Source organism: Urocitellus parryii (genome assembly GCF_045843805.1).
Source record: "Urocitellus parryii isolate mUroPar1 chromosome 13 unlocalized genomic scaffold, mUroPar1.hap1 SUPER_13_unloc_12, whole genome shotgun sequence".
In the NCBI taxonomy this organism is placed as follows: domain Eukaryota; kingdom Metazoa; phylum Chordata; class Mammalia; order Rodentia; family Sciuridae; genus Urocitellus; species Urocitellus parryii.
Genome location: NW_027551764.1, coordinates 500933 through 521771, shown reverse-complemented (window position 1 = coordinate 521771; position 20839 = coordinate 500933).

Below are 20839 nucleotides of genomic sequence, written 5' to 3'. Positions count from 1 at the left end.
GCACGCCTATAAACCCAGCTGCTTGGGAGGCTGAGGCAGAAGAATTGTGAGTTCAAAGCCATCCTCAACAAAAGCAATGTGCTAAGTAACTCAGTGAGACCTTGTCTCTAAATAAAATAAAAATAGGGCTGGGTATGTGGCTCAGTGGTTGAGTGCCCCTGAGTTCAATCCCTGGTTACCAACCCCCGCCAGCCCAAAAAAGATTTGTAGCTCACAGGCATGACAGATGAATTTAAAAGAAAGATGTTAGATTGAAGGACCTTTTGCAACAATTCAAGTAGGCAAGTAATGCCGCAGTCCGGCTGCAGCAAAATAACCGGGGGGTGACGAATAACTTCTGTAGATTGATGCAGCAGGAATAGGAGCCGTTTATTGTAGGGCAACAGAGCTATTTATACATTTTGCACAGCTTATCTTAATTAGCATAAACTAGATACATCAGTCAACCAATAAGGAATCTCCACACTTAATGGCTCGATTTTGTTACTTCTCAAACCACTCCCTCTGACATTTTGCCAGGCACCATCCAGACTTGTTTACGAACTCTAACATTTCTCTGGCAAAATACCAGGTGTTATTTTTGACTTATTTACAGACCTTAACAAAGTAATACAAAGAATTTCCTCAAATCTTCTAGGAAATCTATTATGGTTTAGATATGCGGAATGCCAGTGAGACAATACAATTCAGTTTAGAGGTGAAAAGATTGAGTTGTGAGAGCCTTAACATAATCAGTGCATTAATCCACTTGAATGGATTAACTGGTGGTAACTGTAGGCAAGTGGAGTGTGGCTAGAGGAGGTAGGTCACTGGGGGTGTGCCTTGGGGGCATATATTTTATCCCTGGGGAATGGGTCCCCACCCCTCTCTCTCTCTTCTCTCCTTACTGGGGCCATTTTCCGAGCTGCTTTCTTCCTCCACACTCTCCCACTATGATGTTCTGTCTCATCCAGGGCTCAGAACAACAGAGTTAGTCATCTACAAACTGAGACTTCTGAATCCATGAGGGCCAAATAAACTTTCTTCCTCTAAAATTGTTTTTGTCAGGTCTTTGGGTCACAGAGAAGAAAAAGTTGGCTACAAAAATATCCATAGAAAAATTAGCAAAGGATATGAATAGACATTTTAGATAGGGAAAGTGAAGAGACAAGCATATGAGAAATGATCTCACAAATAATCATCACCAGCCTAATAAGAATAATGTGTAACATCAAATAATGTTGTGTTGATGAGAACGTAGGGCAATAAGGCCTTTGATACCTCATTGGTGAAAATATGACAAAGTCTAGCCCCTCTGGTGAGCCAACTGTCACATCTGGTCAGAATGACTATTTAACCAATGTCCCGGCTAACTGTCCCACTACTGAGCCACCAGAGGCCATAGAAGAAAATGGCACTGTTCTTGTTTTGTTATGGTTCACTGGAATTAATGAATAAAATTGGGTCTGTAGAGGCTACAGAAGAAGTAATAACAGCTAATAATTACACAAGCTTATTATTTGCTAGACACTGTCCTAATGATGCATAACAACCATTTGCAGTTAATTTTTTAATAAAATTGGTAAAGACACAAGAGGTGCAGAGACGTTATAACAGTATCCCAGGGCATTTAGCTGGTGAGCTCAAGGAATAACTGGGGCTACACAAAAAAAGGGAATCAATCCTAAAAGTATAACCCCGGAGGATGAATAAGTTTATAATATACTGCTTTCACACTACAAAAAACAAAATATACACAAAAAGATACTCTATACCTTTTTTATTATACATTTATTTTATTTATTTATTTTTATGTGGTGCTGAGGATCAAACCCAGGGCCTTGCATGTGCTAGGCAAGTGCTCTACCACTGAGCCACAACCCCAGCCCTACTCTATACCTTTTTTTTTAAAGAGAGAGTGAGAGAGGAGAGAGAGAGAGAGAGAGAATTTTTAATATTTATTATTATTTTTTTTTAGTTCTCGGTGGACACAACATCTTTGTTTGTATGTGGTGCTGAGGATGGAACCCGGGCCGCACGCATGCCAGGAGAGCGCGCTACCGCTTGAGCCACATCCCCAGCCCCCTATTCTATACCTTCTGAAAGGAAATTTATTTTGAAATAAGCCCAAGATTAGTTTCTATGTGAAAAACAGAGAACTGTCAATGTGGGGGTGGGATAGAGGAAAAAGAATAATGAGAAATAAAACACGATGGTAAGGACAGAGTGTGATGGAGGGGGCCCAGTTGGTCCTTTATGGGGCAGAGGCTCAGGCCCAGTCCCCAGGGCTCTGCTCTTCCCCTGGAAAGTGTCTACCTCCTCCATCAGCTGGTTGATGAGGTTACCATCTGATCAGAGGCTGAAAGAGGTCAGGAGAGTCTGAAAGTCTCCAACTTTCTGGAGGTTGGATCATGGCAGCTAATGTGGCAGAGAAACCAGAGGCCCTGGTCTAGAGGTGTGTGAGTAGGAGGAAGGTGGTGACTGGTATGGTTGGAGATCCTGGAGAAGATGTGTGAGGAGATAGAGAACACTTCCCATCAGGACATTTTTGATTCATGGGGTCCAGGGAGTATTCAGAGAGATGGATGGAGTGGACTGTTCCTGCTTACAGTTACCTTTTATAGGAGATTTAAATCACCTTTTATAGGAGGTGATTCCAGAGAAGGGACAATAGCCCCCCCCCAAAAAAAAGTGGGGGGAAGTGAGGTCACACTGAACAAGATAATACTCACACAGCACCTGTAAGAAGACTTTGAGGCTCCTAGAAGCTTCTTTCAATTGTGAGTCATGCTATGTATGGGCTGTGCTATGAGAATCCTTTGAAGGGTGAGAGACAGCTGCTTTCCTCCTATACCTTGGCATGTGAAGGTCACTTTTGTGATGAAAATAGTATAGATCAGTAGGTACGGATCTTGACCAAAGGTGGCCCAGGGATTTTAATGTTGTGTCTCCAATGGAGATCAATATATATATCCAAAGAGAATTTGAATCTATTGATCATCTATTTATTATCTAGGTATATACTGTTAAAAAATTCAATGATACTTCCTGCAGCATCATAAAGCATACTTTACTTCAGATCCATTGTGATAGGTATAAGGCCACTGCAATGTGGTCTTACAGCATAGAAGAGAAGTTGGCTTCAACTCCCAATCATGGGCCAGTAGGAATTTACAGCCAAGGATCAGGGTAGGGATTGGTGGAGGGAAAATTATTAAGAGAAAAATTATTAAGGAGGATTCTGGCTTAACCAGCCCAACAGTATTCTTGTTGAACACAGGCTGACATGATTAGATATCACCTGGAGGATGGTGGAGGGGGAAATGTTCAATCAGATATGAAGGATGATCAGATATTGAGGGTAGGCCTTTCTTGCTAAACTTACTTAGGCAGGGTTCTTGGCTAAAACAGGATTTTTCAAAGAGGTACAAAGGCAGGAGCCTGACTAAAGTTTGTTCAAGCAAAGAACCATCACATATATCTAATATACATATATATCTTCTTCTATTTAATCAAATTTGCAGAAATTTTAATGATTCCATATAATGCAATTTAATGAGAATCACAGAAAATATTAATATTTCTTTATTCCTTTGAATTGCTTCCTAATTTCTCTAAATCTGACTAATCAAAACCCCAAACCTAAAGATATTTGTATCAACTTCCTGGTGTAAACATAAGGCCTTGTGTTGCTCTAATATTCTATCTTTCATGTGTTTCTGAAAATATTCATACCATTTTCAGATATATAAACATTTTAACCTACAGGCAATTTTTTTTTTTTGCTCTTCTACCTAGGAGACTCTCATCTCTTCCTATAAAGTAACTGCTTTCACTAATGCTTAAGATATTCTGTTTACACTGAATAAGAACATGTTTTAGATATATTTCTTCCTCTCTAATGATAGTATCATGGGATTTGCTACTTCACATATTTTTCTGGGTTAACAACCAAATAGAATTTTTATTGGGTTCTGGGTTGATTTATTCTGAACATAAATATGTATCTCATAATTAATTATTTATAATCTAGACTATATATTTTAATTTAAGAAAAATTTAATGGGGTTGGGAGCCCCATCTGTGGTAGAGGGCTTGTCTAGCTTGTGTCAGGCTCTGGGTTCAATTCCAACACTGCAGAAAAGCAGAGAAAGAGAGACAGACAGAAAGAGACAGACAGACGTAAAAAGGAAGAAAGGAAGAATGGAGGGAGGGGAAGTCATTAAAATAAAAATAACTTATTGTATAGGATGTATGGGAAACATACTTCAGTAAAATATAAATACATGGAAAATTCAGAAATAACAAATGCCAACTTACCAATATGTGTTTCCCTAAATTTATATTGTTATATCCACACAGTGTGAAATAAAGCTGATTCTTGTGTCAACATATATAACACATTTAATGTCAAGCTCTGATATTAAACTTGAGCCCTCACTTTCTTTTTATTCAAGACTTGTTCAAGGAAAGCACCTGGGCTTTCCTACTAGATAAATGGACCACTATTGTGTTCAATTTTAGATAAACATCTTTAGTGTCCTATAGCACACATTTTTGTAACGAGTTTTTCAATGTCGTGCAAAACAAATAATCTTAAAAAGCCATTACCATTATGTGTTCAGTGTCCCCCGAGGGTTGCTCTGTTTTTCTAGCCTGGCAGTTATGTCTAAAGGAATTGCATTAACACGGACCAGGCTGGGGACCTAGAAAAAAGAATTTAGACTTGCTGTGGAAAATGGACTCTGTGATGAATTTTCTGGTTTGATGAGCAAAGCAGTATGAGTATATCACCTAACATAAAACTTAGTGATTTGAAATAAAGCAAATGTATTACCTAATTTACCAGTGTAATCATAACACATGCATTGTATAAATGGATATCAGAACATTGGCTTGCCATCTGGTGCCTGGTGTTCAAGATTTGGGATATACATACATACACAAAATTTGTATTTTGCATTTAGCATTCACCATCTCAGATGGCTGATGCCCTGCTAAACTCATGCCTAACAGGAGTACATGCCAGTCCCCTAACTCAGAGCCTATACTTGACCAGTGGGGTACAGTTTCTGTGTGCTAGGCTCTTAGTGGGGAGCTCATTCTTTGGGCTACCTGTCCATCTTCAGTAAACCATCCCTGCTCTGATGATTTTTCTGTTTAATATTCTCACCCACACTCACCATCCATTCCTCTGTGCTGATTACTGCCCTCTTTCCTTTAGATGTTACTCAACAGTCAAATCTCATGGCAGCCTTTCTTGTCCAGCTTTTATAAAACCATTCTGTAGACTTGTGTCTTTTCTATCAGAATTATGGTCTCAGTTCCCTGGAGTGATAATGTGATGAGCATCGACCTGTAGAAATGAAAATGCATGCATCAGTGAACAAATAGATTCTTAAGACTTCTGTGAATACATAAGAGAGAAATGGAGGCCAACATGAGAACTTTTCATATGTGGGTAAATATAATTGCAAATAATAATAACAAATCTAATCTGTTGCTTAAAATATCCCAGATGCTGTTCTAAACATATTAGATATTTCAATTTACAAAATCCACATAATAGCTCTATGAGGTATGCTATTAGATTTATTCCTTTTTCATAAATGAGGAACCTAAGATAAGTTAAATAAATTGTTAAAGGTCACTTATTTTTAGGTAGGCCTTGTACATTATTTGATGTGGTCAAGCTTTTCACTTGGGACATATTGTATTTGTTATTATTATAGAAATTTGTGCCAGGAATATGTTGTTTTAGGTCTTTGGGTTTTTGGCTTGCACTATACACATGGAAATAGGTAGTAAGATGGGGCAGGGATACTGGGCTGATTTCTTCTGTCCTATGTAATCCTGTCGGGAAGGTGAGGACAGAATGTGTAGGTGGGGCCAAGTTCTGGGCAGCAGCCAAAGACAAACTGATTATTTTCTTTTTGGAAAGAAATGATTATGATCTTTAGAGGAATAGAACCCTGGGGGAGGGGGGATGGGTGGGGAGCAGATTTCATGGTTCCATCTTTCCCTTCTTACCCACATACTCTCCTTTTTCTAGTTGATTTGATGTCAGCTTCTATATTTTCTACTTTAAGCATTTACATCACTTGGGAACAGGAGGGGTTTCCATCATTACATGAGCTAGAAGAAATGTTGAGTGAGACTGCCTTGAGGTTTCAGGCGTCTTTGTTGCCCCTTCCTAGGCATCCACAACTCAGAACTCAGAACATACATTTTCTTGTGTATTTACTCCTCCCAATCTTCTTCTATTGCTTAGTTAGATCCAAGAAGGGGCAGATTTTGTCTTCATCAGTGCGTTCTCAACACCTGGAAAATTACTGGCCAGTAGGATTCACTCAGTAAATACAGGTTGAATAAACAAATGAATGTTCCTTAATGCAATTTGTTGAGTGGTTGATCCCATTCTGCACTGGAAATGGTCCATCCTGTTTGCTGCAACTGTGTCTCCAAAACTGTCAGTTGCCAATTTTTTTCTTGGGTGTGTGTGTGTTTTTTCATGTTAGGGCTTCAACCCAGGCCCTCAAACATGCTAGGCAAGTGTTTTACTGAAGAGCCAGCCGTGCCATCAGCTCTCTGTTCATATTTTAAAATACATTCTAGGAAACCCACTGGAGATAGTGTTGGAAAAAGTGAGCCAGTCTTCAGAATGGTGCCTTGGAGATTATAACAATTATATACACCTAATTCCAGTTAGATTAGCTATGCCTCTGTGGAAGGCAGGATAGTGGCTAAATTCTAGATGGGATTTAAAACTGGAGCCAAAAGATCTTTTTAGGGGCTTTATGATTAGGCATGCATTTGTTTCTTTTTCTGATCTTCCTGGTCTTTGAAAGATATCTTTGTTTTTTCTTTTTTTCTTTTTATACTTTTTAATTGTCAATTGACCTTTATTTTATTTATTTGTATGTGGTTCTAAGGACTGAACTCAGGGCCTCACAAGTGTTAGGCAAACACTCTACCACTGAGCCACAATCCCAGCCCTGAAAGACATCTCTATGCAAATACATGTTATATTAAAAAAAATTGGCCCCAGACAACAGTTGGGCTGCCTTTGGGGCCATCCTACAGTGTCAGGTACATATTAAAGAGTTCTAGAATGGCAGCATATGGAGGGACCCACAGCACAAGAGACCCTGCTGTGACCTTATAAAGAAAGAGGTTACCTGGCAGTTAAGAAAGCACCTCAAAAGGGCAGAGCTCTCCGCTTCTGCAGAGCACGAGCAGGAAAATCATGCGTGAACCTAAGCGGTGCTGTGTTCTCAAACCAACATCACTGGAGAGCTGAGACCAGGATCCAGAAGGGATGGACACTTATTAATGACAGAACTGAAGACCCCTGGGCTGTAGGTGACAAAGCTCACAAGGACCTGGTGTTATGGGGAGATGCCTCAGAAAGCACTCTAAGTCCGAATTCAAATAAAAAACAAGAGCTTTATTTACCTGGCCAGGAACTGTCACCCACAGTAGAGACTCAAGCTATGTGGGAGGACAGCAACTTCCTGCTCCCTTGAAGGAGAATATAAGGAAAAAAAACCACAACTCAGTGACTTGCTCATCATCATGTAAGTTAGCCAGTCACAGAAATTAAAACATTAATAAGTGGTATCTGTGGTCTCTAGGCAAGACTGGAATTTTCCAGCCATCAGGCAAATGATAAACAGAAGCCAAAAAATCATTAGCTTTGCAATTCAGCTGACTGCAGTCCTGGGTCCAAGCAAGTGCTAGTCAGTTGTATCCTGAATTTGGGTGAGGGTTGGAGGTGAGAGTCCACTTCAAAGTTATGTTTACCCAAGAGGGCATTCAAACCCAGGATGCAGCTTACCTTGACCACCTCTGCATCCTGAGAAGGGTACAATTTGTGGGGTACAAAGTCTAGAGAAACAATTTTTCTTTCTTTTTTTTAATTTATATATGACAACAGAGTGTATTACAATTCTTATTACACATGTAGAGCACAATTTTTCATATCTTTTGTTGTATGCATAGTAAATTCACCCCAATTTGTGTCTTCATACCTGTATTTTGGATAATATTGATCATCACATTCCACCATCATTAATAACCCCACCAATTTCTGTCTTCATACCTGTACTTTGGATAATAATGATCATCATATTCCACCATCATTAATAACCCACGCCCCCTTCCTTCCCCTACAACCCCTCTGTCCTATCTAGAGTTTGTCTATTCGTCCCATGATTCTGCTCCCTATCCCACTATGAATCAGCCTCCTTATGTCAAATAAAACATTTGGCATTTGTTTTTTGGGGATTGGCTTGCTTCACTTAGTATTATCTTCTCTAACTCCATCCATTTACCTGCAAATGCCATGATTTTATTCTCTTATTGCTGAATAAGAGTCCATTGTGTATATATGCCATATTTTTTTTTTTACCCATTCATCTACTGAAGGTCCTCTAGGTTGGTTCCACAGTATAGTTATTGTGAATTGTGCTGCTATAAACACTGATGTGGCTGTGTCCCAGTAATATGCTGTTTTAAGTCCTTTGGTATAGTCCGAAAAGAGGAATAGCTGGGTCAAATGGTGTTTCCATTCCCAGCTTTCCAAGGAATCTCCATACTGTTTTCCAAATTGGCTGCACCAATTTGCAGTCCCACCAGCAATGTATGAGTGTACATTTTCCCCCACATCCTTGCCAATACTTATTGTTGTTTGTATGCATAATCAATATTATTTATTTTACTGTTTATTTTCAGTAAGGGAAGAATCATAGGAATTATAAGGAGAGGGGGGGAAGAAGAAGAGGAGGGGGAGGAGGAGGAGGAGGAGGAGGAGAAGAGAGAAGGGAAGAGAGAGAATGTCTTGTGAACTGCTACTGAGTTTGCACAATGATACCATCTTAAATAATTCTACTACAACAACACAACCAAGAAGTTGACACTGGTAGAATCCACAGAGCTTATTCAGATTCCACCAGTTTTACGACATAAACTCATTTGTGTGTTTGTGCATATAGAGCGATACAACTTTAGAATTAATAGTTTTAAAATTTTATTTCTGATGTCTTGTGATGTACAGGAGTTATTTTGGTATAGTCAAATTTATCTTCTTTTTGTGTGACTTAATTTTTTTTTTCTAAAATAAGAGCAAGAGACACTTTCTTTTTCTTTAATGATTTTATCTTTTGTTAATTTATGCAAGTCTACCTGGAATTCATTGTTTAAGGATAGTAAAAAATTAGTGCACAATTTTCCTTTTTTCTATGTGCTATAAGATTCATTCATCGTATCCCCTCTGGTTTTCTATATAAACCATGGCATGTAACAGTTACCATGTAGAAATGTAATTGTTCTGGACTAGAGTTACTTCTATTGGTGCATTTTTTAATTTCATGCTTTTAATTAACAGAGTATTATAATAAATATGCATATGTGAGAGACGTTTTTCTTGTTTTCTAACACAAAATTTTCTAAGTTTTCTAATAAATGTATCAAATATTATCTTGGGATTTAGATTGGGCCAATGTTAGATTTATAGATCGAATATCTGTGAAGTTATTTCCATCTTTTTCCTTTTTCTTTTGGTGTTGGGGATTGAACCCAAGGTCTCTCCCATGCTAAGCACAGGTTCTGCCATTGAACTGTAGTGTCAGCTCCTATTTTGAGTTTTAATAATATGATCCTTCCATTTCATAGCATGCTATATTCTTCCATTTGTTCAGGTGTTTTTTCCAGATACTTTTTATTTTTGCCACATTATAGTAACAAATAGTGATTTCTACTTTAAAAGCTACTTTTTTTCCCTACAGTTTCTAATTATTCTCTCTAGTTATAATAATACTGTGGATAGATATATGCATGGATTGTATAACTAACAAACTTGTAGAATTCTCAACAAACTCAGAATTCTTTTATTAGTTCAAATATCTTAATTTTTTGAATTTTATATGTAGAGAAAGTCTATAAATTTTAATTCTTCCTTTTGTAAGTTTTATCACTTTTTAAAAAGTCTTCATGCTATAATTTCTCATACAATGTTGAGGAAAGCTGCTGCTGCTAGACAATTCTGTCTTTTTAAAGTTTGAGGTTTATCATACAATTTGGTAAACACCCCTTCCCAGCAAGAATTCTACTCAAAATTTGCTTAGTAATGGTCATTAATGCTTGTTGTTTTCTATTATGAATTAGTATGAATTATGTTAAACATTGTTTAGATATGTATTTATATATTCCATAATTTTCTTTAATCTATTAAGGTTGGTAGGTTTTCTAATTTAGAAAATGTAACATTCTTGAGAAAAATTATATTAAATGATAATTCATTATTATTTTAATACACTGCTGAATCAGATTTGTCAATATTTATTTAAAATTTTTATTTCTAATTATAGAGTACAAAGTCTTTAGTCTTACTTTTTGTATAGTTATTTTTCAATGTTAGTGTTAAATAAAGGGAGAAAGTTACATTATAATTTAAATCGGAAATTTATTCATTCACCCAATATTGAAAACTATTATGGAATGAAAAGTGTCCTAAGATTTAGGTCAATGATTTTGAATAAAATTAGGTTAATAATATATGTTTTATACATACGTATATTATATATATGTATGTGTGCAAATTCAACTTTGAAATGACAATCCGTTGTACCTGTAAACATTCTGTTTCTCAGTATGTTTTTTTGTATAATGGTCCAACTGACTAATTTGCTAGCTTTTTCTACTATTAGAAATTGATGAACAATATATCACCATATAATCAAATGGTTAATTCAAACAAGTTCAAATATCTTGTCTTTGAATCACTTAACATTTGACTTATAGTCAACACTAATGATTATTTGTAGTTCATTTTAGTTAATTAATGCTCATTCAGGGTCAAGGAACATGCCTATTTTATATTCTGATTTAGCTAAACATAAGCTATGCAGTGTATCAGGATAGTTACTAAGTAAAAAAAACACAAATCACAGGCTGTTGTTAGCTTTAACTGATGCCATTTTTTCCTAGATATTTTCTATGTGATAGAATAAGAAACTTATTAAAAATATCTTATCATTCAAATCCAATTGTCAAAAAAGTTGCACTACACATTAGCCTTTCCCCTGATAACACAGCTTTGCTAATATTTTCTTTTAAAATTATCTTTCAAGCAATTTCTCCCTTATACTTTGCTTTGCAGTCAATTATGAGACGTGTTAAGGCAAGTGAATATTTGAGAGATAAATATTCATTGTGGATTTTGGAACAACTGCATTATAATTCTGATCCTTTACACTGACATTCATTGAACAATAACCTTTTTATCTTGCTGAATGCAGCCCATCACAAACTTCAGGCAAGGTTTGGAAAATGGCTCAATTTATTTAAAGGAAACTTGACATTATGTTTAACTCTCTGTAGTGAACCTGCAGTCTGCATGCATATTTCAGAGTACTTTCATGTACTATAGTTGCAATACTATCTAGAATCCCCACCAGCACATTTTAAAGTTGAAAGATTGACAGCTGTTGTGATCATGAAAAGGAAGCAGGAAAGCTCTAAACTATTACTAACCTGGACTTATTAATTCAGTTTATTTTGTGCCATTAGTATGTTAATTGTCTTATGAAGATACAAAATAAAGGGGCACAGAAATTTTGAAATGAAAGGACAGAAGGACTCCTATGTCATAGGAGGTGCAGGTGGGGCACTCTGGTGGGCTTTCAGGCTTTAGTGGGCCTTGCCCATCATATGGGCAGGTCAAATTCCGGTGTACTGAAAAGTGAGGCTATTCAAAGAATCCTTCCTTTTACTCATGGAAACACCCTTGCATGTCTCATACATACGTGTACACAGTCACTTATCATATAGAAAAGTATCTTATTGATATTAGAAATTATGTTAAAACACCTCCTTATTCTACATTTGGGCTGAAACACTAGGTGTTAAGTTCATAGCACTCAGAATATATAAATTGATGTAGGGAGTTTGTCAACAATAAACTCATGAGAATCAATGATGAACTGAGCCTCTTTAATTCATTCCCATTCTGCTGCTGTGCTAGGCAGAAGTGCATGCCCAGGACTAAGGCCAGGGAGTGGAATCCTATCCATTCATCTTCCTTGTGTTCTGCTGGGCGAGTCTGCACTTGAGAAGGCAGCGAAACAAAGCAGACAAGTGATCAAGATGCAGGAGGTCTCAGAACTAGGTCAAAAAGGGATTGAAAAGTAAGAAGAGAGGACCAGGTGGGTGGTGGCACTGATCACTGAATCCACATGTAAACTGCAGCATAAGGAAGATACGTGGAACTCACGTACATTAGATGCTGGTATTATATTAAAAATGAGAATTCCTTTATAATTGAAAATTTAAGCTTTTGCTTTCATTTTGACTTTAAATCATTTTCTCCCACACAACTATTAAAAGAAAAAAAATGTCCTTCCACTGCAAATTCATGTCCATCTGAAACTTCAGAAGATGACCTTATTTGGAAATAGAGTATTTGCTAATATAATTAAGGTAAGAATGGAGATGAGGACATGCTGGATTAGGATGGACTGTAAATACTACAAAATTGTCCTTATACTTTGCAAAAGAAACAGACAGAGTCAAGGAGGAAGTCCATGTGGAGATGGAAAAGACAGCAACTGGAGCTGCTGCCACAGGTAAAGAGCACAAGAGCCATAGAAGGGAAGAGACTAGGATGGATCCTCTCCTAGAGCCGCTGGTGAGAGCTCTGCCATGCCAGCACCTTGACATTTAACTTCTGACTTCCGTGAAGAAGAATGTGAAAGAATGAATTTCTTTAATTTTAAGCCACCGATTCTGTGGTGATTTATTGCAGAAATCTCAGCAAAGTAACATATGTAACTTTTATGCAAAAGTCCCCAATTAACAGATACTCAATCCAAACTGGACTATATTAATCTTTATATCAACACAGTCATGAAAGCAATTTTTAATATTCTTGTTTACTGGGGGAAGGGGTCCACCTCAGCAAAAGTTTCTTATTATGTGGTCCTATAGCTACAAAGGATGAAAATCACCTACACACTAGAAACTGATGGACATTTTTTACTAAATCCTACTTGCCTGTGAGTGCTGTTTCTTTTTCTCCCTTCCTTCCATCATTTTGGCATCTGAGCTTGTTTAAAGTAGACAGCAGCAAACTACTAACTTTTTCATCCCATGTAACTCCAGCACCTACCCTGTTTTATTATTGAGGAATCTGAGTTCTGTCAGATTGAAGAATTCTTTCTTCTGTCATCCCCTAGGCGGACAGATCAAGTACTCAAATAAAAACTATAATGGCAACGTGGTGCCTGGCATTCTGTAGCAGCATACTATGGTTGTTTAAGCTGCTCTGTGTGGCACATTCCTGTTTGTTTCTCTTTTGAGATTTGACTTCATGAGGCATGTATTTCTACTAGAAGAAATGGGGCATCTAATTGGAGGGTAGATGTGTCCTACTAGAGGACACACAGATATAAGAGGAGGACCAACATATATGCTTAGAGAATAGAGATAACTAATTGAAGGGCAGAGATATTTGACTAGAGGACATCATTTCTAACGGTAGGGCATGGCTGGTTAGTGGAAAACATGCAGAAGTAGAAAGTGGGCACTGCTGACTAATTGGAGGACAGGTTTACGTAATTGGTTGGTGCACATATATAATTGGAGGCCATGGGTATTTAATTGAATTTCATGCTTTTCTAATTGGAAACTGTTTGATTTAAAAAGTAATCCCTGGTGGAATTAGGCATGGTTTCTTCAGAAAGATAATATAGCTTTTGTTATGTGTGATAAGGGAGTGGTCCAGATAAAATGATTCCATCCTTAAAAATCTTTCTTTCTACCAAGGATAATGTGATAAATAAAGCTATAAAAATGAGTAACTTTTAGATACTAGTTTTTTTTTTCTGTGCTTACCCAATATGTTTATAATTTTGTCATATGTTACACAGAATAAACATTTCATTTAGCTTTTAGCTCTTTTTTTCCTTTTACGGCTTAGATTAATTGATCTGAGTTTTTATAAATAAAGTTATTTTGACTTTAGTAAATTTGTTATCTGTTAATCAATAAAATCAATAAGGAGATATAAAATTCTTGATGATCAAGGCATTTCCTGCAACTGCTTCCAGAAATACATTCTGCCTACAACCTGAGTGAGTTTAGAAGTGTATTCTTCCCTGATCAGAGTTTAGGTGAGTTCAGGTACCTGGCCATCATGTTAATTGTGGCCTTGCTCAGGGCCTAGCTAAGCTGTTTGAACTCCTGACCCAGTGAAGCCATGAGATAAATGAGTGCTTCATGGGTATGTGGCATTTTATCACAGTAGTAGTTGATCACTTGAACAAATGTCTTTCAATATATTTATCTAGGAGACAAGAAATCATTACATCTTGTAATGATTATTAGTATGGCTTGCATCACACCCATGATGAATTGCTAATATGTACATTTTCTATCACCTCTTAACTTTCTTTGCTCTTTTCATGTGCATTTGGGCCTCTGCTTTAAAAGAATAAGTTTGAAAAGGCTCTTAGAGATGTTTTGGTTTGGGGCAGAATAGTTGTCAGCCTTGGCTCAGCTGAGGCCAGGAAGAGGGCAGATGGGCCACCCACCCTGTCTTGGCTGTCATGCTGTGTGCTCTGTGCCTGTTAGTTTAAAACAACTCTAAGACCATTTGAAAGATTTCAAGTCAGCTGCCCCACCCGCTGTTAAAAGAACTGTAACTGGCGTAAAAGAAACAGGACTTTTTAATCCGAAGCAATATATAAACATTTATGACTTAGCACACGGAAAGCTAGTCTGTCAGATAAACTTCATGTTAAAAGTCAAGAGATTCCAAATATGCTTTACTACTCACTCAATCAAATGAAAGTTGTCTTTCTCTTTTTCTAATATCTAAAGATAATCCATTCAGCCATTTCAAAATATCATTGTTTGGGTTCTTGTCACCAAAACCACCCTTTATTGATGGACTTTAATATTTTTAATCTGAAGTGTCAAAGAAGTGTAGCTATGCTGAAGTTCCACATCCACACAGGAGTCCTGTCTCATCCCTGAGCTGGCAGAAAATGTGTTGAATATTCAGCTCTCTGTGAAGGGGTCAAGGCCTCCCTGGCAAACCAACCCTGTAAGAGTCTCCTACATAGTTGTAGTAGTTGACAAGACCAGGCGTTCCCAGTGCCTCAGATTGGCGGGAGCTTATCAGATCACTCCTGAGCAATCCAGCACCAACCAACCCTTTGATCCCTTTACATTGCGTCCATCAACACTTTGCAGCTTCATTGACTTTTTTGTAAAGAAGGAGCTAGCACTACTCTACAGAAAGAAGAGATGTGAGAGCAGCTGGAAAATCAAATGAGTGAAGGTTATTTTAAAGATGCATGCAGCCAACCAGCTGTAAATGGAGGAGGTTATGAAGAGCCTCTGATATGTTCATAAGCTAGAGAATTGTTTTGAGATTACTATAGAGGAGTAAAGTGGTTTCAGAATCCTAAATAGTGTAATATTAGAATTTTTTCAGGGCTCAGAGACATAATTAACTACCCAGTTATAAAGTGCTTTGCTATTTCAGTTATTAATTAAAATTGTGTCTTGAAGTAATGACTGGAAGCATACTCTTCCTTGAGCACAAACAGGTATTGTAAAATGTACCTGCTTCTTTGTTCGTGCAGCATGTTATACCAAAAATGGTCTTGTTTAGCTCTTTACCTGGGTAATGCCTGACCCAGCTTCAGAAAAATTTTCTTGAGTATCAAAGAATTTTTATTTCATATTGTGGGGCCTTGCATCTCTCTTTTTTAAAAAATATTTTTTAGTTATAGGTGGATCAAATATCTTTATTTTATTTTTATGTGGTGCCGAGGATTGAATCCAGTGCCTCACCCATGCTAGGGAGAGCTCTACTTGAAGCCACAACCCCAGCCCCCCTTGTATCTCTTCTTGTAATTACATTTTAATATCTGGATTATATAAGCTCCAGTGGAGCAAGGGTTGTCTTTTTTCACCTGTTTCTATATCTTCTTGCATGTGATTGCTGTGATGAATATTTGTTAAATAAATAACCAGCTACTAACTAGTTAATCAGATCAACCAATAAAAGTGAATACAAGCCCAGGAAGCTGCAGGAAAGTGCCAGGAATGAAGAAATCCAATACTGCTTGGAACTCAGAGAAGGTGATGCTACTTTTATAATTTATTACTGATGTTGAAATATTAAATAGTTTTAAATACCCAAAACATTTAATCTAAAACAAGTGTAAACATTATTCAAGAACTTCCATTACATTTACTAGCTCCAGCACAAAAAATTGTAAGATCTTCCTCACTGACTATGGAAAAACATAAAAACTGCCCAATGTGTGGAAATAACACATAGCTCCTAGTACATGAAATTTTAATCAAGTCAAAAAGTGATCTGATGATTCCAGCACATGAACGAGAACATGCCCTACACAGCTATGTTCTGGCCATTCTGGCAATTTGGAATAGCTGATCTTATGGGGGCTGAGTCTGTTGTGCTTGTTGAGGATGCTTTACCAGAAAGAAAAATGCCCTTGGAGGACATGACTATAATTGACAATTATCTAATAGAACACAGGTTGGTTTCTAACAGCTTTATTGAGCTTTAATGATATTAACAATGCTAATGTGTTGTATATTTCAAAAAAATGCAAGAAAGTATTTTGAATCTTCTGAAAGAAATGATAAACCTGATTTGAACATTATACAATGTATATGTGTACCAAACATCACATGGTATCCCATAAACGTATATAGTTGTTATGTTTTTGTATGAGTTAAATATAAATTTTACTATAACAAATGTGTCAGGCTAGGGGGGACCGGCCGTCTCCAGGGCACACTGCCTGTCCTAGGGAGATCTGACCCTGGAAGCAGTGGTCACCTTGAATAGTACCCAGGGAGGGAGCTCTGGATGCAGAGGCAGCTTCACTCACCATCAAGGGCTGTCCTCAGATGGTCTTACCTGCAGCTCAGCCCCAGCAGGTCCTCATCAGACTTCCTATAGGTAAGTTTGGTTTTCAACTGTCTGTGGGGGTCTTGGTTCTTAGTGTCCCTCAGAAGCCCAGTTCCTTCTCTGCTTTAAAAATTGGCATCCAGTAAGCCTTAGACTGGAGATTGTACCATTGTTCTGCCTTTCTGCATTTTTTCCTTGTCCATGAAACACTTTTTTTTTTGAGCCTCACTAATATTTTACTATCATCTATTAAATTTATACTTTTTATGTACCCTCAATGCTAAAGAAAATATTTAGCACAGAGTAGGTACTAATGACATTGATAAAACAATGAATGAGTTGGTGAATTTTTTAAAGATTCCACATCTTAAATTATAACAAAAAATATCTTAAAGCTTTTCACAATCAGTTTTTTTGCGAATGTTTTATATGGTAGCATGAAAATTGATAACCATAAACAACTTGTAGTGATTAATGTTTCCCTGGGTCTAGGCTTGTCTTGAGCAATTCAGGTGAAATTTTCATTTAATTTAATCCCCACAAGTATGTAAGACAGTTACTATAACAACTCCCCAGAGACACAGGACAGGACTTGCTGAGTTCCACTCTTGTAGATAGTATAAGTGAAACCAATTTCAGACAGAGGCTATCTGAGGTTGCAGGTGGAATTATAAAATTTCTGACTTTTTTTACTACAGCATTTTTAAGATTATGAATAATATTTTTCTCTTGGTAAATATTAAATGCTCTTTAACAGAAGCATCAAAATTTTCATATTTTTAAATGTAAAAATTATGGGGAAAACTGATGCAAATTCATTGGATTGGATTTGGAAAAACAGATCTAAAAATGCTTTGTACCTGACTATAAAGTTATTTTGAACACTGTATATTACAGTTTTTCCAATACTGTCATATTAATTGGCATGTTTCTTATCAGATAAAACTAGTGGACATGTTTCATTGAATATCAGATAAAAATAGTGGTCATGTTTCATTGGATATCTTACACCCACTTGATCTAGAATTCCTTATATCAGAGAGCTTTTTTCTCCTGTGTTTAGCAAATAAAAGTCAGTGAATTCATGTTTGAAAATAATCTCAGCCTCAGAATCATTTGCAGTCCTAAAATCCAGAGTGATTCATGGCTCCAAGACTTGGCATGGGCTGTAGTTTCTCCAGAATAACACATGTGAATTCATTAGTTAAAATTGTGTGTGTGTGGGGGGCAATAACATTGTATCCAGTGGTTTAAGTTTGTGTCTATGAAATAAATTAGTGAATTGTACTAGAGACAAGAGACAACAGATTTGGGGGGGCGGGTACTGGGTATTTACCTCAGGGGTGCTTACCACTGAGTCATGTCCCCAGTCCCTTTTATTTTTTTATTTTGAGACAAGGTCTCTCTAAGTTGCTTAGGGGCCTTGCTAAATTGCTGAGACTGGCCTTGACCTTGTGATCCCCCTGCCTCAGTCCCCTGAGTTGCTGGGATTACAGGCATGTACCACAGTGCCCTGCAACAATGGATTTTTCTTGAGCAAGTATTATATAAGGCACTAGTTCATCTTAGCTCCTGGAATGATAATGATGACAGATACAACACATGTCCTGCTGAAGCTGACTACCCAGGGATGAAATAGTAATTTTTGGTGAGCCAAATCATGTATATGAGTCACAGATACATCAAGATTTCACTACCTAAACTGTAGATACAGGCTTTTTTCTGAAACAGATCAAGAAAACAGAGAGAAAGAAAAGCAGGTAGTGCATTAAATAGAATCCTTGTCTCTACCAATCTATGGGGAGCAATAAATCGAGGTTGATCACCTCCAAAACCACAATACAAATTATGTTTTAAATTATTCTAATTATAGATCTTGCTTCAGAATTCAACTTTTCGGTTTGAGATTCTACCAATTATAACAATTCATTGAGTTAAGGATTTCTATGAGCTTCTGAACTTTAAGAATGATTGTCAATTTTACCAAACATGGTAGGCAATGGGAATATTTCAGGTGTTTTATAGTTATTTATAATTATTTAAGAACTTTATTGAAATATGCTTTTCTAAAGTGGTGTGGGTCTTAAAATCTGACATTACCCAATCACAAATCTGAAGATGTTGGTTCAATTAAACAAAAGTTGGTGTGTGTGTGTGTGTGTGTGTGCTTGTGCACACACACACACATACATATATACTTACATGTATGTATATAAATATGTTTTACAATCTCTGAAATCTGGAGCCTGCTGTAAACAATGCTTTACATGTGTTTAATTCTGGGTAAAACATGAATTTTCATTGATTCCACAATGTTTTGTGGGACATTGCACATTTATATATCTGCATCCATATACATCTTATTGGATTCTGCTCCATGCATATAGCTTGAGTGTCTCGATAGTCCATATGATCCTGAGGCTCAACAGCAATGTAATTATTTTTTGAAGACTTTGACTTGGCCTGCAAAAGTCTCTGTACTCAGGTCTGTGTTCTATCTGGTGTCCATCTCTCAGTAGAAAGAAAGGACATGGAAGTGGAAGACTTTGTCTTGAGAAGTGATTTATTTCCTGAGGATGAAAAATAAGGCTTTGAAGTCCATAGTTTCTGAAGAAATACCACTGTGGAGAATTACTCCCCACCCCATGAAGGTATTCCGGAAAAAATTCCTACTTTCTTTGAAACTGTAATCACTTCCATGAAATGAGCTTTCCTTCTTTATACTTTCCAAGCCTAGACACCCTGGAAAATATAGCTGCTGTGTATTCCCTAGAAAATCATGGGCTTAAGAACACTCTGACATCTTGTAATGTGAAGGTAAATTGATATTCCACAGTAATGTAGTAGGAATATTTTTGGGATCTTATTCTAATTAGTTTCAGAGAAAACTGAAACTTTGCCTTTACCAAAACTGACAACATGAAAAGATCAAATGAATGGAATCATTTGCCATGGCTAGATGCACAGGGTCATCCTTTACATTTAGCTCCTGGAAAACATTTAATATAAAATCCAGAAATAAATATCCATAATTTGAGTAGATATAATAAACGTTTATAAAATGCTTGGACTTTATATTAGTAAAAGTGTCAGTCATGAAAGATTAAAGTATCTTATTGCCATTGGGAACATTATAATTTATGAAAATCTAGCTTGAACTATAAACTTAATCCATGAATGCAAATATCAAGAGAACTAAAATTAAGTAATGTGATTCAGATGAAGGCCAAGTTTAGAATATGTATCTATGATTGGTTCTTTAAAAAATTACCATTTAATTTAAATATAATAAAATGTATCTTTTATGGTAATTGTCCTGATTAAAGAATTGATCCTTAAATTAGGAATTGTTTTGTTTTCCTCTCAAATCACATTTTTTTTCTTTTCTTTTCGGGGGGGGGGCGGGCACTGGGGACTGAACTCAGGGGCACTTGACCACTGAACCACATGCCCAACCCTTTTTTGTATTTTATTTAGAGACAGTGTCTCACTGAGTTGCTTAGTGCCTTGCTATTGCTGAGGATAGCTTTGAACTCTGGATCCTCTTGCCTCCTGAGCTGCTGGGATTACAAGTGTGAGCCACTGTGCCCTGCTCAAATCACAATTTTTACAAGTAAAGTTTGTGATTTTGTCATAAAATAAATGCTAGAAATGAAATTTTCATTTTGGATCAAAAACCATCTTTTTTTTGGTGCCAGAGATTGAACTCAGGGGCACTCAACCACTGAGCCACATCACCAGCCCTATTTTGTATTTTATTTAAGACAGGGTCTCACTGAGTTGCTTGGTGCCTCACCATGGCTGAGCCTGGCTTTGAACTCACCATCCTCCTACCTTCACCTCTCAAGCCACTGGGATTACAGGCATGTTACACCACACCCAGCCATCGATGTGATTTTTAGCAATTGG